The following is a 22,089-nucleotide window of genomic DNA, read 5'->3' as shown; positions in this document are numbered from 1 at the left end:
CCTAGCTAGATTGACCGATATGAAAGGAGGAGCAGTCCATACATGGAATTATCAATATTATGTTGTTGCTTTCCCTTTTGCCATTTTTTATTAGCATTCCTTTTAGTGTGTTATTATATGAAAAAACGTGGTTGACCTTAAAGGATTATAACAATGATTTTATGGTTTCAAAGCCGTTAAAATAAGGCAAGCTAAGAATGTTCTTAGAAATTTCTTTCTCCGCGTTACTTACACTACAAAACTTTTTGTGGGCTTTATTATAGCAAATATCTAATATATGTGAAGGATATCATAAATCTGTCCCTATTTTTCTTATGTATTCAATTTCTTCATCCTGATATTGGGGATTGACAATGGGTAATGCTCGTAAAAACAGAAGAAAATTTGGTTTTATTTTAATATTAAGATGGTGGCCTGGCAAAAATGGACATAAGTTGTTGGTTGGTTTCCTATAAATATTGAATTTACATTGAAATGGTTCTCTATGTATCAAAACATCTAAGAAAGGAAGGCAATTGTCTTTCTCCAATTCTAAAGAAATTTTAATCTATGGTACCTGATTATTTAATTTAGAGAGTAAATCATTTATATCAATACCAGCAAGCAGAAGAGCTAAAATATCATCAACATATCTATACCACTTTAAAGGAATAAAAATGCTATTAGGTAAATAGCATTTTTCAAAGAATTCCATGTACGAGTTTGAGAGGAGTGGTGATAATGGTTGCCCATTGCCATACCAAATATTTGTTGATAAAATTCACCATTGAATATAAACTTCCAATCACAAATGCACAACCTAGTGAGTGAAATAATGTGACTTACAGGTAGAGATAAGTCATGCTGGGTTAGTTCGTTATTAAGATACTCTAAAATAGAATCTATGTGGACTTGAGTAAATAGAGAACATACATCAAAACTAACGAATGTATAAGTGGGGCAGAAAGTAATTTTGTTTAATTTATCAACTAAATCTAACTAGAGAATTATATTTATGAGACTCTGAGATAGTTCCAAGTAACAGGAACAGAAGCTTAGTGATATATTTCCAAAATTTATATGATATTGAGCCAACAGTACTAATAATAGGCCGCATAGAATTATTTTCTTTGTGCGTTTTGACTAATCCGTATGAGTTAAGTAGCGAAGGAAATTTGACTGGCTATTGGCCTAGCAGTTCTTTTTTATCTTCAAGGATTTTTTTCGCTGTGCTATTAAACTTTTTTTATGACTTCATCAGGGGGATTTTTTTTTTGTAAGTCGTATCATCATCCAGTAAGACTTATAAGTGATATGTAGCCAGCTTTATATAAGATTACTATACTATTTGACTGACTTATCAGCTTTTGTGATGTGGATAATATTGTCATTTTTAAGATCTGTCAAATTTTTATAGCGAGCTGGAAAGATACTTTCAAGACTAACATTTGCAGCTCCATAAACAATACCTTTAATAATGCCAACATGATTTTGAGATAAATCACAATATTTTTCGAATTTCCTAGGGATGACGCAATCATTAAAGTTTACAACACAATCATGGCGTGCATTATTAGTCCAATCACTGCTACCAACAAGACGTTTTTCATTTTTAAGTGAAAATAACCACTGGATAAATTGGACCGGCAGTTCAGTAATTGTCAGATCGAAAGATGTCTTATCATGAAATCTTTTAGAATCTGCCATTAAACAATTTACTTCCTATAGTAATTCTAACGTCAGCCGTGGCCTGTTTCATTTAGACCCTTGTATAAGTAACATGTTTAATATTACCTCAAAGATACAATCACAGATTTAAATACAAATTAGTTGCCTTATAGATATTTTCTTTGTATATGTATGTTTAATGTGTTCAGTTGCCACCCAGTATAATCCTTAATTGTCTTGTCTCTGTTTCTGAGCAGTTTGACTTAATCTTTTTGTAAACCTCTTAAATTGTAACCATGTTTTGTTTGGGAAGGTTACTAATTCACCAGGTGTGCTGAATTCTGGGTGCTCATTTCCTTTATAATCCCTATCGGTCATTTATATTTATACGACCCTTCCTTGTACACTTTGTTTCTCATGTAAGTCAGTCTGCCAATTAAAGGACCCTTGAGTCGAAAGACCTTGCAGCATACTCCATTGTTTCACTTTTCTGTCGTGGCTTCTAACTTCAACTTATATGATGGACATATCATATAAATATCATATAAATTTTGGAAATATATCACTAATTAAATGATCAGGATACTTTAAAGACGAAAGTGCCCAGCATCAAATTTAAAGTTGAATGGGAAACAGACAACAAAATTCCTTTTCTTGATGTTTTAATAATAAGAGACAAGACAGAATACAAATTTACCATATACAGAAAACCAACGTTCTCACTTTCATACATTCGCTACTTTAGCTATCACGACATTGCTATCAAGATAGGTGTAGCCAGCAACCTGTTATTAAGAGCCTTATGAATTTGTTCCCCAGATTTCCTGGAAAAAGAATTTGAACTAATTCGTAAGCAACTTTCGTCTTTAAAGTATCCTGACCATATAATTGAGAAAGCAATTCACAAAGCAAACGTAATTTTCTACTAACCCCCTAAAGACAAGACCATAGATACACTCAACAATAAAATAAAAATTCCACACCTGGACATGAATAAAACGGTGACTCAGACCCTCGGAAAATCTAACCCTTTTTCATTTACTTACCCAAACACCTTAGCCAAAATCCCTGATTAATGTCCAACAAAAGACATCTCCCAAGGACACCGGAGTTTACAAAATCCCATGCCAGGACTGTGACCAACCTTACATTGGATTTACGGGAAAATCACTTCCCCAGAGATTAATACAACACAAACGGTCAGTTAGGTATGGACAACCGAACTCAGCTATTGTCAACTATATATATATGAACATAACCATAGCATAAACTGGAATTTGTCACGTATAATTTATAGCAGCAACCGCCGCTACAAGAGTCAAATGATGGAATCGGCCTTAATAAAAGAGAGGCAGGTAATGAACATCTCAAAAGGAGCATGGGATTCAGATGTGATCGACAAGATTTTCATTCAACCAACGATTAAGAAGATTAAAGGAAGATTATCAGCGGGGGTGACCTAAATTGGCTTACCTGTGGATGGACCTCTTGGTATAAATACCACCTTTTCTGTAAACTTTTCTCATTCATCTACCTGAAGAGGGAGACAGCAGTCTCTGAAATATAGTATTTTCCTCTCTATATTTTGGTGTTTTTATGGGCTCCTTTTATTAGAATTATATATATATATATATATATATATATATATATATATATATTATATATATATATATAATATGAATAACTTGATCCCGAAGTATATAAAACGTGATGCTATGTATAAATAAAGGTTTTTTTGCCACGAAGGAAAAAATGAAAAAGCGAGATAGCCGAGTACTTTCGGACCGAAAGTACTCGGCTATCTCGCTTTTTCATTTTTTTCCTTTGTGGCAAAAAAAACCTTTTATTTATACATAGCATCACGTTTATATACTTCGTGATCAAGTTTATTCATATATATTATATATATATATATATATATATCTATATATATATATAATCATAGATATGTGTGTGTGTGTGTGTGTAAATATATATATATATATATATATATATATATATATATATATATATATATATATATTATATATGTGTGTGTGTGTGTGTGTGTGTGTGTGTGTGTGTGTGAATCACGGTGATGTGATAAGAATTTATAGTATATATATATATATATATATATATATATATATATATAATTTACAACACACACACATACACACACACACACACACACACACACACATATATATATATATATAAAGGTTTTTTTGCCACCAAGGAAAAAAAAGGAAAAAGCGAGTTAGCCGAGTACTTTCGGTCCTATTCGGACCCTCATAAAGGGTCCGAATAGGACCGAAAGTACTCGGCTAACTCGCTTTTTCATTTTTTTCCTTCGTGGCAAAAAACCTTTATTTATACATAGCCATCACGTTTATATACTTCGTGATCAAGTTATTTCTATATATAATTTATATCTAGTAGGTATATATATATATATATATATAATACTATAGTGTGTGTGTGTGTGTTGTGTGTGTGTGTGTAAATATATATATATATATATATTATTAATATATTATAGTATATATATAATATATATGATATATATATTATATATATATATATATAGATATATATATGTGTGTGGTGTGTGTGTATATATATATATATATATATATATATATATATATATATATATATATATATATAGTATATATATATATATATATATATATATATATTATATATATTATCTATAAATTCTTATCACATCACCGTGATTCATATACATGCACTAAGCTACAAATGTCCTTTAATATCCAATTTGCTCTACCTCGGAATTAATATATTTTCATATATATTAACCGAAGGGGAATTTGTTTGTTGATAATGATTTCGTCCTACCGTGGATTCGAACCAGCTAACAAACAGACAGACAAAGGCGAAATCAGGACTGCAGTGACATTATCGACTCGGTCAACAAGTGACATTATAAGCTGATAACGAATTCGAGCTTACAAATCTCTGTCGAACTTAGGAATTTGTAATTTGAATCGATACCCAACCCCCTTTGCCATGTTAACCAAGTCGAATGTTTGCCGCGCCTAACCATATTATGAATTCTTATTATGTTTACCGAAGGCATCAACTTATAACCTCACTTGTTGGCCGAGTCGATAATGCCCCTGCAGTCCTTATTTCTCCTCTGTTTGTTTGCTAGTTCGAATCCACGGGAGGACTAAATTATTATCAACTAAAATATTCCCCTTCGATTAACATGTATGTTAATATATTAATTCCGAGGTAGAGTGAATTGGATATTAAAAGACATTTGTAACTTGATACATGAATATGTATGGCTACGTGCGGCAAACGTTCAACTTTGTTAACATGGCAGAGGGGGTTTGATATCAATTCTAATTACAAATACCTGAGTTCGACAGAGATTTGTAAGCTCGGAATCAGTATCAACTTAACCTCGCTTGCTGGCTGAGTCGATAATGTCACTGCAGTCCTGATTTCGCCTCTGTTTGTCCGCTGGTTTGAATCCACGGGAGGACGAAATAATTTTCAACTAAAAAATTCCCCTTTGGTCAACACATATGAAAATATATTAATTCCGTGGTAGAACAAAGTGGATATTAAGGGACATTTGTAGCTTAATGCATGTATGTGAATCACGGATAGGTGATACGAATTTATATATATATATATATATATATATATATATATATATATATATATATATATATATATATATATGTGTGTGTGTGTGTGTGTGTGTGTATATATATATATATATATATCTATATATATATATATATATATATTATATATATATATATATATATATCTAGAGAGAGAGAGAGAGGAGAGAAGAAGAGAGAGAGAGAGAGAGAGTACACTGAAAGAGGCCCAATACATATATTTTCTATATAAATCTTCTAACACTCCTTTGGCATTTGCAAATTGGCTAATGCATTTGGTGCTTATTAACATGGCGTGCGCGCACACTCACACACACACACACACACGCACACACACAGGCCAGCAGAGCATGACTTGGTAAATAAAGATCAGACGACACAACAAGGAGCCGCAAAGATATTTTGACTACTTTGGGCTGAGGAAAATTTGTCTGTAGTATGGCCTTTTGAGGAAAAGTCAAAGAAAACAGAAAAGGTGCAATGTCAGTCAGGTGAAAAGAGGGACAGTTCGATTTCAAATTAATTATTTTCTTTTTTTCTCTTTAGTTCTGAAATGGTAATGTATCTTTGAGTCACAAAGCCATCAGTATCTTCAGTAGAAGATTCTGTGCGTTTTGTCGCAGCACTCTATGGAATCTACAGCCTATTTCCCCCCCTTAGATACTCTATGCATTAGATGGTGGACAAATTGTCCAGCCATAAAAACTAGCTTAGGCAGATGACCGAGCTATTTTCCCTCTGAATAGTATGTAATGATGATCCATAAATTTATTCTTTTATTCATCATACGGATAGTCTACGAGTAATTAAAGAATGAACTATGAATCATTCGCACAAAGTAGAGATCAAAAGCCACATCAAACAATATATCATCCTGTATTTTCATTAGCGAACAGATTCGTTTCCAAATCTAGCCAACGGATCATTGGCCACTAAATCGCCCCTCTACAAAATATCACGAAAAGACATCGATTAATTTGTAAATTATCTTATGGACACACTTGCTCACATGTAAAGCAAATTTACCAAATCTCCAATGGAAGACATTCCTGACTGGAAATATTTCAGAAGAGAATAGCCAGAATCCTGGTCAATTTAATAATGGATCACGAACGACACAAATACGGTTGAAATACTTCGGACGTAGTGTAAGAGTTACTGCAGTGATTCTGCCGCAATAACTTTACTAATGGTGGCTGCAAATATCTTAGTGTAACAACAATCGGTTTCACTTTAATGCAAAACCATCTTGCAAGTAATAATGCACTCGACAATGAAACGATTTTGTTGCATCTTGTAATGACGTCATTCAATACCTATCAAGCGAGATATGATATTTTCAAGGAAAACAATAACGAACTTTTCCAGTATTTATCATCTGTAAATAATGGATATTTGACAAGTGAGAGACCATTACACGCATAGTTATCTAAAATATTAAAATCAATGCAAGCTGACTTGTAGATCGACAAACAATGGGGAATTCTATTCTCGGTTCCCGATGTGAATTTCCCGAACTTGATTTGTTTGAAAAGTGAATAAAGGCCAGTCGCTACAAACGCTTCGAAAAATGAAATGAAAAAGAATGTTAATCCATGCAAGTACGCCCATTCTATTTTTATATAAAAGGAAATATAAAATGACTCGGCGTGCCTCCAGTATCAAATTTGGTCAAAAGATATTGTGAACTTCTTCAGCCATGTTTTATTTTCTCATTGAAGAATTCTGATCTGTTGACAAACAATAATCACTGAAGACGCTGACGTTGACGAAACTCAAAGTATGTCTTATGACAGGTTCCTTAGCTAAGAGAAATCCAATTTTGAGTGTAGGAATTCCTTCCAACTGTTATCTCCCAGAGCTGACGTGATTTGTAGCTTTTGTTACTTGTTTCTCTATATACTGCTTCCTTAATGAACTGCCATTCTAGTGACTTGATTCTCTGAACATGCATTCTGACCCTGATTTTACTCTTCTCTCTGGTAACTTCCGTCTCTGATACCTTGTCCTCATGTGAATGGTTCCTTAGCAACTATAAATATTCAGCAGCAAGTTCTACAAGACTCCAGTTTTACTGATTTTTTTTTTTTTTTGTAACACCAAAAGATTCTCACACAGATTCTTCTCTTGAACATCTTGAAGCTATACGCATTTTTTTTGTCCTTTATTTAATTTCAGAACCTAGCTATATCTTTTTGAAATAAAAATGGTGATGTGTTGTGAGGAATTACTTGCAATAATTGCCGAGAAAAGATAAAATAGGCAGTAATACACCTACTGAACTCTGCTTTAATTCTTTTATTCTCATCTTTAAATAAAAAAAAAACGAAATATGCTGATTAATTAAAACTCACGCTCTTTGCATCTCCCCGCGAGTTTCAGCCAGCCCCTTTCTTTAGAAATGTACAAAAGCTTTTGTTTTTAATTACCATCTCTCCTCGCTTTCTTGTTTGTCTTATTATCAACTGTACTAATTCAGGTAGCATAATAATTACCGAAGCATTTAGGGCTTTCCGCATAATACCCTTAAAATGGAATTGAACATGTCCACATCTGAAAAAATCTCACGCATCGCTGTCATGGTAATCGCTTTATAGCGAAGAAACATATATTAAAGGAAAGGAAAATGTATTTTTTTCAGTAGGCCTGCAGCAAGGAGGTATTCCCGCACCTGTTTGTCTGTTCTCATCATTGTTCGAGAATACTCTGTTGTTTAGTGGAATCTCAGCACGCGGTCGTCATTAGCAACACGACGCTTTGGATATGACGTTACATTTCGCCCAGAGCCTTCTGAGAAGTTCTTGGGATGGAAACGTTCGCTGGTTCGTTCCGCCCTTTCAGCCCCGCCCTGAGATCGACGTATATACTATATACAGGAATCTGAGGAAGTAAAGAGGATCAGATCATCAGAGAAGAGAAAAGAGAGAGTGGGCACGGAAACAAGAAAGTAAAGTCCGTAGTCGAAGAGAGAGAGAGAGAGAGAGAGAGAGAGAGAGAGAGAGAGAGAGAAGTCCCGACGACGAGTAAACCGTTTCCGTGAAGAAGTGTCCTGCAAGTGGTTTTGAGAAGTAACCCGCCTTCAAGTTTCAAGACTAAGTCATTCCTTTCTGCGGTGCGAAGAAAAGAAGAAGCCTATCTGAAGCTTTAACTGTCTCATCGTAAGGCCATCGTATTGAGCGCCGATCTCACCAGCTGTTTTACTGAACAGCAAGTATTTCATTACCCCACTGTCCCCCTTTTTCACACATAGTCAGATTTAATTTTTTCGTGTCAATAGGAGAAACCATTCTGCATTTATCTTTGTGAATAAACTTGTACATAAACTTGTGTTCTGATTGAGTTTCTTTCTATATTCGTTTCCCGTGTTTGAATTGTTGGTGTTGAATGTTTTTTTTTTTTTTATTGTAATAAAGAACCTGAGCGGATCCCGATCCGTAAAAATCGCCCATCAGAAAGACATCCTTGATTTTAGCGCATCCTAGTTATAGTTCTTGCTTTGATTGCAACTTTTAGCTCAATATCCCTAACTTGATTCCAGCATATCCTTCACCCAAGCTCCTACTAAAAAACAAAAAATCTTGATTTAATTAATTAAAATTACCGCAAGATTTTTATTCCTGTTGACAGCAGTGGTCTCGAGAAGATGTACTCATTCATTTTACTGAAACATTCCTGATTCTGATTGCATTTCTATTCACTGGATACATGAACCCATTTTGTCTAGGTTTATATAACAAAATTAATTATTATAATAAAGTATGTAATTTAAAAGTAACGGTAAAACTTGAGTTTCAAAAGTACTAAAACTTTAAACAATTGATTAGGGGACTCTTTTGTACATCGTTCTTTTAGCCTGAATAACTATTCACGGGGTTAAAGTTTACCGCTCAGCAGTTTTGCTTAGATAAAAGTAAGCACTTTAGATCTATTGTTCCGGTACTGCATAGCCTTTAGAGTCTATACACTGATTATAGCATGCCTCTTAGAATAGATTTGTCTGCATTATAGCATTTTCTTTCAACAGACTAATTTCATTTTTCACACAGAAAAATGTCAAGCACTCAAGACAGGTGGAATATGGCAATCAGGAACTCGGTAATAATAAACATCATTACTCCTGTGGTTTTTTTTCGGGAAGATTGGACATTAGAGATTAAATTACCGCGGAAGTTTTGTACAGAATAGTTCGACCGCTGTTCTCTTGTGCACATATACATTCTTTATGGTGTTCTATTCTCATTTCCACTGATTTTCAGGTCTGACCAATATAAAAGTTACCACAGGACTTGCCGGGGATTTGATATGTGCCTCTTTTAGTATTCTAGAAAAAAGTTCTTTAGGAGTGCGTGTTTCGTTTTGTTACTGAAATGCTTTAACATTAACTCCAAAGTTCTTAAGGCATGGGAAATATGTTTTTTTGAATGAATAAGATACCAGCAGTTTTTTCTTTTTGTACATTTTCTGCCATCATAAAAATTGCTTTTTACTTCTCTTAGTGCGTTGTCTAATACAGAATCAGCATATCTTAATTTCCTGCAAGTTTTCCTAATTACATCTGCCTTATCAGTAATAAACTCAGGGCAATAAATATGTTATACTGTTACTGATTTCTCCAGGATAAAGAAGCCATTTTAAATCCTAATCGCAAGGTTAATGACGAGATGATTGTTGTAAACAAAGGCCAAGAAAGGTTAATTACGATCTGAAACGAAAATATGAGAGTAAAGGAAATTAACTGATTTAAAGTAGCCGCGGACCCTTAGCGCCAATTCTGAAAATCTAAATCTTATCAACTTATTGAACAAACACAAGACTGAAAATATGATTTGTTTTTCTTTGTCTTCTAGTGAATCTTTGTCATTCTTTTTTCCTTACTGCTGCCCAGTGTTCCCAAGTTTAATGAACCAGACATAATCTTTATGATTTGTTCAACAAAAGCCAAGCCCGAGAGACACAGGATCGTAAGAAATCCCATACCTGGACTTTGACCAATCTTACATCGGTTTTACAGTAGAATCACTTCCCCAGATGTTAATACAACATAAATGGTCAGTTAGGTATGGACAAAAGAGCTCAGCAACTTTCAGCCGTATAAATAAACCATAACCACAGAATAAACTGGAATTTGTCACATATAATTTATAGCAGCAAATGTCAGTTCAAAAGCCAAATGATAGAGTCAGCTTTGATTAAACAAAGACCGTCTTTTGACCTCCAACGTGGTATATAAGTATACTTGCCCTAAGTGCAACTCTGGGACATATGTTGGATCTAGGAGGAGGTTATTACTGCGGGTCAGAATCAACTCTCATCAGGGACCAAGTTTCCGTACTGGCTGCAGGCTCACCAATCCCAATCATTCTAACATAGGAGACCACTCGAAAAATTGTAAAACAAAAGAAGTGATTTCTGCATCACAGGCCGAACAAGTAATGCAAATGAATTGCCTATCCTAGAATCATTATTTATTAAACAACTGGTTCCCCAGTTAAATACCCAAACCTCCTCCACACAACTTTACCCGAGTTAACTTTTATTTATGTATTCTCACTCTGTCTTCTGCCTTCTTTGCATAAGGTTGATTAGCGGTCTTTGGTCTTGCTTTTGTTTCTGTTTTTTTTTATTTTATGTTGTAATTAATGAATTTTATTTAGTTTTATAGTAATTCATTATTTAACAGACTCCCTGTTGATGTAATTAAGTTATTATGAAACGTAGGAAATGAAGAATTACAAAGAATTTAGAACATTTCCATCCTTCGCGCTGACGTGTTCTACTGGCCGTCGCCTACCTCTGTCTTTTGTTACATATATACTTATGTATCTCAAGTATAAAAGGTCCATTAAAACACTCGGGTTTAAAGCTAACGACTATATTCGGTGGACTGACTTCGATCCTTATCACTGCTTGATAAATACGGGCCTTTTATACTTGAGACATATCCTGTTTTGACAGAATTTATTTACACACACACACACACACATATATATATATATATATATATATATATATATATATATATATATATATATATATATATGTGTGTGTGTGTGTGTGTGTGTGTGTGTGTGTGTGTGTGTGTGTTTGTTAAATAAATTCTGTCAAAACAGGATATGTCTCAAGTATAAAAGGCCCATATTTATCAAGCAGTGATAAGGATCGAAGTCAGTCCACACACACACGCACACACACACACACACATATATATATATATATATATATATATATATATATATATATATACATATATATATATATATATATATATATATATATATATATGTGTGTGTGTGTGTGTGTGTGTGTGTGTGTATGTGTGTGTGTGTGTGTGTGTGCACAAAGTTTTCTTATGAGAAAGTTATGTGATATGTTGTTATACCTTGATCTAGGGAAAATTTGTGATGGAACTATTACAAGGAAAAAGTGGAGGATGATCAAGATGTTTGGGATAGAATAAAATTTTGTTGGGAGCTGTGAAATGTGTTTATGATGCAAGTGATGGCATTAAAGTTTGTTAGATGGGAGGGATACTTGTTTCGTGTGAAAGTGGATCTGAGACAGGCGAATGTTGAATGTTATTCCTCCAAGACTTTAATGCCTTTATTGATGGAGTTATGCAAGAAGGCAGAAAAAGACATCACCTGTTTGTGCCAATGCGTGGGTTAAGACAATGAGCTCTGAATAGAATACACAACAGCTGATGTTTGCGGACAACACAGAGCTGCCTGAGGATAGTAAAGTGAAACTGCGGAAGTGACAAACTCTGAGAATCTTTTGTGCCAGTGTCCGTTGTATTGATTTTTACTCTGAGACACCCTTTTGGGAGGAAACGGTCTACTTGCTGAAACAGAAATAGAGAGAGCAAAAATTCTGGCACTCAGCATCAGAGAGGACATTCATCAGGAAAGTAAGATCCCATAAGATAACTACTTGCACAAAACTCCCCACATTCATTGGGGTAATTTCTAAATACAAAAAAGAAAAGAAAAGTACACAAAAGGACGTAACTTTTAAGATATGATCTCTCCCTCTTAAAATATAAAACAACACACAAAAGAAAAAAACCGACGAAGATCAAAGGAGAGCTGAATCCATTCTAGGGTGAACAAGGTTATTACCTTTATTAGTATTCGTCTCAAAGGGACTGAAGTTTCCGGGTGACTTGGTTAAGTGACCTGATGACAAAGAGACAAAGCAAGTCAAAGGATAAGATGATTTTTTGAGTATTTACATACGAGAGAAAAAGAAGAAATGAATACAGGAACAAGTCTGCTCGAATATACTTCGGCCTCCAAGAAAGCAAGTGGGTATGGTCCCGATTCCTTCAAGAAATTATTGGACGCCACCAAAAAGTGAAGTAATATTAGGTTTTCTGCCAGGAGGCCATTGACCTTATATTGAGTTTCTGGGTTGCTGAAACTTTGGACTTTATACGTAACAGGATATTAAGTGTAGTCAGCATCATTGCTCTTCATCTGTTAGCCCATTGAGATTTGAGAATTCAAAAACAAACTAAAGTAAGTGAAGCCCTGTAGCGGATTTGTCAAAATATTTTGACAACAATGGACAACACACCTCCTCTCATTATTTCTCTGAAGTTTGGAGGTTAAACATCCTCACCTCCTCCTCCTCCTCCTCACCTCTTCATCCCCACCGTCGTTTGTCCGTATTTTGTCGGCATTTAGGATAGGTCGATTCTACGATTATGCACCAGCGTATGTAAAGAACTGGGTCTTCCATAATGAATGGGATGCTTTCAAAATGAATGCGTGTTTTTAGTCTAGCTCAAATTTGAGCTCATTGTTCATAGGGCGTGGAAAAGCCATTTTTCTTCTTTTCATTAGACACTCTCGTCATGAAAAATCACGCGTTGCACCAAAGCAGATTAATGGAGCTTTATTATCAAATCACCTTTCACCCTCCAATGTTTTGAAACCAGAGAGGGTTTTTGGTGATCAGATGTGTGGACGGAGCAAGAACGATTTATCATCTAAATAAATGTTAACCTTATGAAAATATGTTATTAGCATAACAATGAAGGACCTATAATCTAAAGCAATAAACATTGTAGGAAGATATGTCAGTATATGTATATATATATATTATATATATATATAGATATATATATATATATATTATATATAATATATATATATATATCTATCTTATATATATACATATATATATATATATAATTATCTTATATATATGTAGATATATACACATATATATGTATATCACACACACACACATATATGTATATATATATACGTATATATATATATATATATATATATATATATATATATATATACTATATATATATATACACACACACACACACACACATATATATATATATATATCTATATATATATATATATATATATAGTATATCTATATATACGTATATTATATATATACTATATATATATATATATATATATATATATATATATATATATATATATTACACACCTATATTTATATATTATATAATATAAAATATTATATATATATATATATTACATTATATAATATATATATGTAATATATATTATATTATATATACACCTATATTATACATAATAATATATATTATATATAATATATATATATATATATATATATATATATATTATAATATAAAAATATATATATATCATATATAATATACTTTATAATATTATATATATATATATACGTAGGTGTGTATGTATGCATATATGTATTTATACATGTATAATGTGCCTCAGGATATGATAGGCGGCGTCCTCATCACACCATCATAAGGAACCAGATTTAAACAGTAAGTGAGGAATTAGCTGTATGGGCACATTTATTTCATTCTTATTATGACTAACAACCCATTTAATTCGTTGAGCGCTTCATAAATAGTCGACTGTTGTTAGAGAAGAAGGATAGCACGGGCTAGCATCCTTATCCGAGAAAATGCTACTGCTCTTAAATGAAAGGTGATTTTGATTGAAAAAAGAAGAAGAAGAAGAAGAAGAAGAAGAAGAAGAAGAAGAAGAAGAAGAAGAAGAAAACCACCATAGCCTCAATTAATCTTCCCCTAGGAATTCTGCGCCAGTTATTTCCTCCTTTTCCGTTCTTCTAGGAACACGATCATCTTTTCCTTCTGATTCACTCGCTTGCTCACTTCTGACATGCCACGAAAATGTGACACAACATATATGCAAGCAGTACGTACATTTTGTGAGATGCTGTCCAATGTCGTATAATAATATTATAACATGTTGTTTATAAATTGATCAAAATAACTTACAGATGTCAAAAGCAAAATGGATAAGGCCCTCTAGTAATCCTAGCAAGAACAAACCCTATTTTAGCTGTTTTACTGAAGTTTACTGAAAAGTATCAAATACTCAGAGTGACCCCGCTCACCTGAAAGTGGAAAACCCCATTATTCAACAAAGCAAACTTCCACAGAACAAAGCCTAATATGAGGGTAAAACAAGAAAAGAAACCGGGGAAAAGGAAAAACCCGAGCGATTCAAAGGAGCCGTCCAAATCTACGTTTCGCATTGGTGAAGAAAAAGCTTAACAAAATTCAAAGGCCATCTCGTTTGTTTGTATGGTGCTTTTACGTTGCATGGAACCAGTGGTTATTCAGCAACGGGACCAACGGCTTTACGTGACTTCCGAACCACGTCGAGAGGGAATTTCTATCACCAGAAATACACATCTCTCGCCTTCAATGGAATGGCCGAGAATCGAACCCGCGACCACCGAGGTGGGACGCTAATACCATACCAACCTCGCCGCTGAGGCGCTTCACAGGCCATCTCGTACACTTTATTGAACCACCACGCAAATATTTCCGTGACTGAAAGCGATCCGGAAAAGGAGGAAAGCTTTGTTACTTTCATCCCGTCTAACCTTCAGATTCCTGTCAGTGTGAGATCAACATATTAAAAATCAAAAAGTAACAGAAAGATAAAAATCAAAGACAAAAACGTAAATCTTATAGAGTACAATAAAATGAAAACAAAAACAATGATGATGCTAAAAGTGACAAATTAGTAAGGTATTCCCTACAGATCCTCAGCATCCTCTCTCTCTCTCTCTCTCTCTCTCTCTCTCTCTCTCTCTCTCTCTCTCCGCTGAGGCTTCCCCTCATTGGAAAGAAAATAAATTTAAAAATTCTAAAGAGTAAAAAGACGAGTGACCTTCAAAATGTTGAACACGTTTGATGTCTTCAACGGGAAGGTCTGTTACAAGCGCAATCAATAACATTTGTATGAAATTTCTAAAACCATATTTGTGGAAAGAGAGAGTCTGGGCTTTATACAAAGAGAGAGAGAGAGAGAGGGGGGAGAGAGAGAGAGAGAGAGAGAGAGAGAGAGAGAGAGAGAGAGAGAGAGAGAGAGAGAACTTCGACGGAAAAATACCATTGGTTGGTTCTCGGAAAAATCACTTAAGATTTATTTTTTTTTTTTGTCTTTATGGACGAATGCGACATTGTCCATACTAATGTTTTACGCTCTCGCCACCTAGTATCAAAGAGAAACTCTTATCAACGGAAAACCAAATAAAGGCGTATATATATCTACACGTGAGCTAAAGCGCCCTTTATCTAATATATTAGACTCCAACAACGTTAGTGAAAACCATTTTGCCTTGCGTTGGTTCGTTTTGAAGCCCTGTTCGGACATGATAGATTTTCATTGGCAAACGGTATTACTGTCCTTGTGAGCCACAGAAGGGCGTTTGAAGGGGCACAAAGGTCTACCTACCTACGGGCTGCTCTATGAACAAGACCCCGTACTGGCATAAGACTAGATCAATCAAAACCAACCACCGGTCTACTCGCTGAGTTAACAGCAGCGCTTCAGGTCTGGAGTGAAGGGTAGCCTATGTGGATGTTCGGTCATTAAGACGGGAGACATTGCAACAGCTGCTCCTGCCTTGTATCTGCTGCTCATTATCGACAGATATCGAAGGATAACTTTCATTTCATAACTGAAATGATTTCCCAGTACCTTTATGGATGTCCAGTATCTGATACAGTGAGCCACAAAGACCTGTTCAATATTAATAGCAGATTCATACACGCAACTGTAAATGGCATAAATGATTCGTTCAGAACATGTAGGAACACATGACTGAATGAAACTGAAAACATTTTTACCTCTTGAGAATTAGATTGTTTTTTAAAATTACGGGCAAATCGTTTTGAAAACAGGAAGAGATACAGACATAAACCGCAGACAAAAAAAAAAAAAAATAAAAAATCTAGCACAGTTTTTTTTTTTTTGTAGGTCCATCTGATATGCGAAGGCAAAGTTTGATTAAAAGTGAAGAGGTCTGTGATCAGGGTCCTCCGACTTTACAGATTCTAGGCTCTGACCAGAAAAACATTCAACTGAGGTTATGGCGTCTCTCGGGGGTCGTAGTTCGGTGTCACCCCGTCTGGCAGACAACTTTATACCATATAGTGTCGAATCTCGAACCGGGTGATGAGGGACCGAATGACGCCCTTCCTAAATATCCCGCTTGCCTCTGTTGTCAGATGATTCTTGTGGAACATGAGAGAGAGAGAGAGAGAGAGAGAGAGAGAGAGAGAGAGAGATACGTATATTTAAGTTCATTTTTCAGAAAGAGGCGCATATGGGAATTTTACCATCTCTTCACTTTTTCTTGTTCCCTACAACGCAATATATACCTGGATGTAAGAGCTGACATATTAATGTTGGGAAAAGTCACCGTCCTTAGACCTCTGTCTGTCTGTCTGTCTATTTGTTTCTCTCTATCATATCTAATACTGAAAAAATATCTCGTTTTTGTATTTTTCTAATTCGGCATTAGCAAAATGTAACTAAATATAATGTAAGTTATAAATGACCACCCTGTCTCTGTGTCTGCTATGTTTAAATAAACCCGTTTTCGAAGGAATATAAAAGCTATTTTAGAGACAGAATTTTAAAGGCATTATTAGGAGTTATTACGCTGAAAAGTAAAAGAGGATATAACTATCTTCAGAACAAGGTTCCAGGTAGTCATCGCGCTATTTCCATGACTCCTAAAATAACAAATATGAAATACGGAAGTCACTTACTCATACATACAAACACAAAAACGGTAATGTGGCTCCAAAAATTGAAAAACCACTAAAATAGGAATAAAGTTAGTTGCATGACGAGGGGTGGTTTATGATTTCATTCTAAAAAACACCTTAAGAGAAAACTAACGCAAAATACTGAAACCCAGTTACTTATATGCAACAAAATGATAAATAGTATCTGACAAATGTAAATCAAATGCATAACAAGGAAATACTCACACATACAACACACACACACACACACACATACACACACACACACATATATATATATATATACATATATATATATATATATATATATATATATATATATATATATATATATGTGTGTGTGTGTGTGTGTGTGTGTGTGTATATAAACTTAATCCTTCCACCAGTGACAATAAAAATTCAACTGAATGCACGAGTTCTGTGGATCTATGACCCGTTATTTTAGCAGTAATCGTTAAAACGGTTAGTCATAAAAGTATTTAATTTACTTACGGTTGTTGAAATGACTTTAATTTCTAGCCAAATATATTGAGAACTGAAGCAATCAGAGTTTGTGTGTATGTTCTAATATGTTTGCGAGTGTAATTCCAATTTGAATAACTAGGCAATTAATCAAATAAAATCTAGCTTTCTTCATGTTATGGATATTTTATTATTTTTTTTTTATGAAACTCGCTAGTTTTATGAATTTTCCGAGTTTTTGGTATTCATAATCTTTTGTACTGCCTGATAATGTTGTATGAAGCTACACTTTTCATACATTAAATTTAACATGTACATAAATACACCCCACATTACCACAGGCGAAAAATAAGAGACGAAATGTAGGCCCTGACTGGGTTTGACTACATTTCCAAGCCATTACGGAGGCTGATACAAATTATTGGAAAATCACAATATTTATATTAAAGAGATAATGCTGCCGAACATACACAACCGTTTGAGACTACAGATCCCCCACTGAATATATTGATGATGAGATAGATACAATTAGGAATACAGGCAAGAAATTGAAACATCCTGACAGTGTATTCAACAATGCCTTAGAAGCGCTAATAAAAGACTATCGGAACCAAGTCGAACCTTCAAAAGAAAATATTGGCTTGTTCTACCATATTTATTGATAATAATTATAATGAAAGGTAACCCGCACCTCCTTCAGAATTTAATTGTTAAAGTAACGCCTGCGAACAATAAAACTATGAAACATGAACTTCTATGGAACTCTCCCGATAATACTAAACACTAAAGTCTTGCGACAACTTTTATATTGGCCAGACGGGTAAAGCACTGGAAAAGAGAATAGAACAGCATAAAACATGCGTGAGATATGCACAGGGGAACAGTGAAATACGTACATGTTAGTGAGAACAATCACGCTATCAAACGGAAGGAGCTAAAAGTTCAAGTTTTAAGGAAGACAGTTTAGATGTATAGAAAAAAAGATGATCTTATTTGTAAACACAGTATGAGGGCAGTGCGGATTTGTAGTCTCTAGTGGTATGTACTTTTATCGGTATTTTCCTTCAGAGTTACTGTGATTTCTACCATTGCCCAAATGAGTTTTGAAGTCACTCCTAATTCGATACCTATCAGTGGAGGGTCTGTAGTCTCAAACGTCTGTGCATTTTCCTCAGTACTGTCCCTGATGTACTGTATATATTGTGATTTCTAATACTATAAAAGTTGAAAGCGGTTAAGACCCATACTCTGTCCTTTGGTAATGTGAATTGTGATAAACGAATTATTTGTTAAAATGAATATAGTCATATATATATATATATATATATATATATATATATATATATATATATATATTCTATATTTATATATATGAGCTGGTAAAAGGCTTTTGTGAGTCCTGGATGGAAGGCAAAAGTGAAGTCCCAGTGAGGCCCAAAACTCCATTTGTGAATAAGTATTGTTATAAATACTCATATCTTCGTGTATGTATATATATATATATATATATATATATATATATATATATATAGATATGCGTATTTATAACAATACTTATTCACAAATGGGGTTTTGGGCCTCACTGGGACTCACTGCCTTTCATCCAGGACTCACAAAAGCCTGTTGCCAGCTCATAAGGATTGCCGCGAGGGGCTTTGCAGACCGGAGCCCGTCCGGTAATGGATCGCAAGGAAGCTCGAGAACGGACTGAGCGAATAAGCGATTCCAGGAAAACCTTGCACCAGGTCAATGTTAAGCGATGATTCCATTGCATCGCTCATAATAAAAATCGCTGTCACAACGGCATTAAAAAAAACTTTACTTACTTTTCATTCATAAAAATTATAATTTTCGATTATAATCTCTGCTGAATGAAGAACGACAGACTAGCAAATATGTTGACCCACAACTCGTAATTTTCCCCTTACAAACACTGCTGATATTCGAATTGCAGGTTTACTTTGCAAATGCTCTCTCATTTTCCGTGTTACTGCTGACGTCCATAAAAAAATAAAACTAAAATAAATAAAACTAAATCGAACGGGCGAGGAAGGCACAAAGAAAGGATAATGATAAATTAACGAACAGATAACGCATAAAAGAAAAAAAAAGCTTTCCAGACACCGCACGACAAGCCGCCACGGGCTTTTTTTTCTTAAGCCAAAAATAAAGGTTAAAATCGACTGTCGAAACATGTGTTATGGGTAAGCAGAGCTTCGGTTTCTAGAGTCGAGAACATTTGAAAAGAGGCTGATTTACCCGCCAACAGTCCCTCTCCAGAAAGCGACGCGCCTTCCCGCCCCCCGCTCCCCCGCCCCCCCTCAGAGTGAAATCACTTGTTGCCCTTCTTTGCGGGTGGGCCTTCCATCGGGCAAGGTTTCCTAAAAATGAACACATAAGACTGCTAATAAAAACATAAACACATTGACAAGCAGGCAAACTCAACCATGAATGACGAGATTTCGGTGTTAGATGGGGAAGATTAATCCAATTTCCTTCAAGACCTGATGTGAACCCCTGAACTATTACCGACTGACAGCAATAAAATGTAACGTATTCACTTCCCATTTACGGAAAGATTCAATAGGTTTTATATATATATATATATAGATATATATATATATATATATATATAGATATATATATATATATATATATATTATATATATATATATATATATATATATATAATATATATATATATATATATATATATCTATGACTGAGCATTTCGTCAATTCCGTGTGAATAAGTTATTCAGTCGACATGAAAAATGTATATCTGTCCCACAGTTTTCCCGTTACCTATTCACCAACGTTAGTCAGCTCTCTCTCTCTCTCTCTCTCTCTATCTCTCTCTCTCTCTCTCTCTCTCTCGGGGAATATCTAAACTTTTTCAATGAGGATAACCGTATAAAATAGTATTCTCTTAAGCTTTCTTTTCTGTTATGTAAAGTATCATCTCTCTCTCTCTCTCTCTCTCTCTCTCTCTCTCTCTCTCTCTCTCTCTCTCTCTCTCTAAAAACCGACAACAAAGATGATCATTATAGCTGTCGCACCAGAGTTCAATTTCCAATAAATTAATCATTCCTTCTTTATCAACTGACCCAGTGTCCTACGAAAACAATATTTTTGGAAGTGTCTGTAATAATATCCAGTAACTGATAACCATTGTGCATGTCACACATCGCATCAGTTATTTCAAAATTGCCCATGAATTATGGTACAAATAATAGCTTGTCACAAATTCCGACTAATAAGTAGAGAGAGAGAGAGAAAGAGAGAGAGAGAGAGAAGGGGGGTGTGTGGGGGGTGGAATCACTTCATAGTCCATTGCTTTTACAAGACACTAAAATCCACATTAACGAGGGCGCCATCCACTTATATCCGTCCCGACGAAAGACAAACGCTGTTTAATTCGAAACACTGACAAAACAAGTCACAAAATGCTCTCACTAATTCACAGTGGTGTCAAATATCAGAAAATAAAGTTACCAAATGAGAAACATTTCCACTGCCAAACAACTGTAACCTTGACAGTCCCGACCCGAAGAGGTGAACGAACGGTATACTCACATGTTTAAGGAGGGCAGCATGAAGGAGATTCGCCGATGAGTGCCAGTGGCGGAGTGCTGGCTTGTGTAGGAGCGTAGTCTCCGCACTGCCGTTTTCCTGGGTCACTCGCTGGCAGGATCCTCCCATTATGGCTCGCTTGACCAATCCGTGGCCTTCGGCTGCATCCCTGGCCACGCCTACACATCATTTTAGGAGACAATTAATATCTGATATTCATCACTGCGATCACGCCCACTACGTCTCAGAATTACTAAAATATATATAAAGCGTATATTCTGACTGAACCGTTATAGTAAGCTGGGGATATTTTCTTATTTTTATCTCAATCTTTAAAGGTCCCTGGCTAATAAATTAAGTCATCTCATAAGAAAATAAGAAAACATTTAGTATATGACACCCAATTAATGAGAATTTGTAAGATCAGTTAAATCGCAGCTTTTTCATTCATTATTCTTGAATTATTTAGAAACTGATACATCCAAAACTTGCAGTGTTAAAAAGCTCATTAACTTAAATAATGCAATTTGCAACACGTGTCATGAAGTCTCTCATGACATTAACCCTATGAAGCGTCTTGACCACGCCCCTTTCTGCGTCTCCACCAATCACAGTGCAACTTGTTGCATGGACCCTCTTTGCTACACCCAATGAGCCACCCAGCGTGATAAAGCTTTTA

At 34.9% G+C, this 22,089-nt stretch overlaps 1 protein-coding gene across 1 annotated transcript in view; it reads right to left on the bottom strand.

Moving 5' to 3' along the window:
- The window catches only part of LOC135202551 (sodium-dependent serotonin transporter-like), a 344,867-nt gene extending 323,346 nt beyond the window's left edge, over window positions 1–21,521 (bottom strand). The window contains exon 1 of the mRNA XM_064232032.1: window positions 21,414–21,521. The gene's annotated coding sequence lies outside the window, so the exon portion shown is untranslated. The remainder of the gene's footprint in view (window positions 1–21,413) is intronic.
- Window positions 21,522–22,089: the final 568 nt, after the last annotated feature.

The sequence above is a fragment of the Macrobrachium nipponense genome, chromosome 30 (assembly GCF_015104395.2).
Source record: "Macrobrachium nipponense isolate FS-2020 chromosome 30, ASM1510439v2, whole genome shotgun sequence".
Lineage (NCBI taxonomy): Eukaryota > Metazoa > Arthropoda > Malacostraca > Decapoda > Palaemonidae > Macrobrachium > Macrobrachium nipponense.
This window is presented reverse-complemented; position numbering and strand designations above follow the sequence as displayed.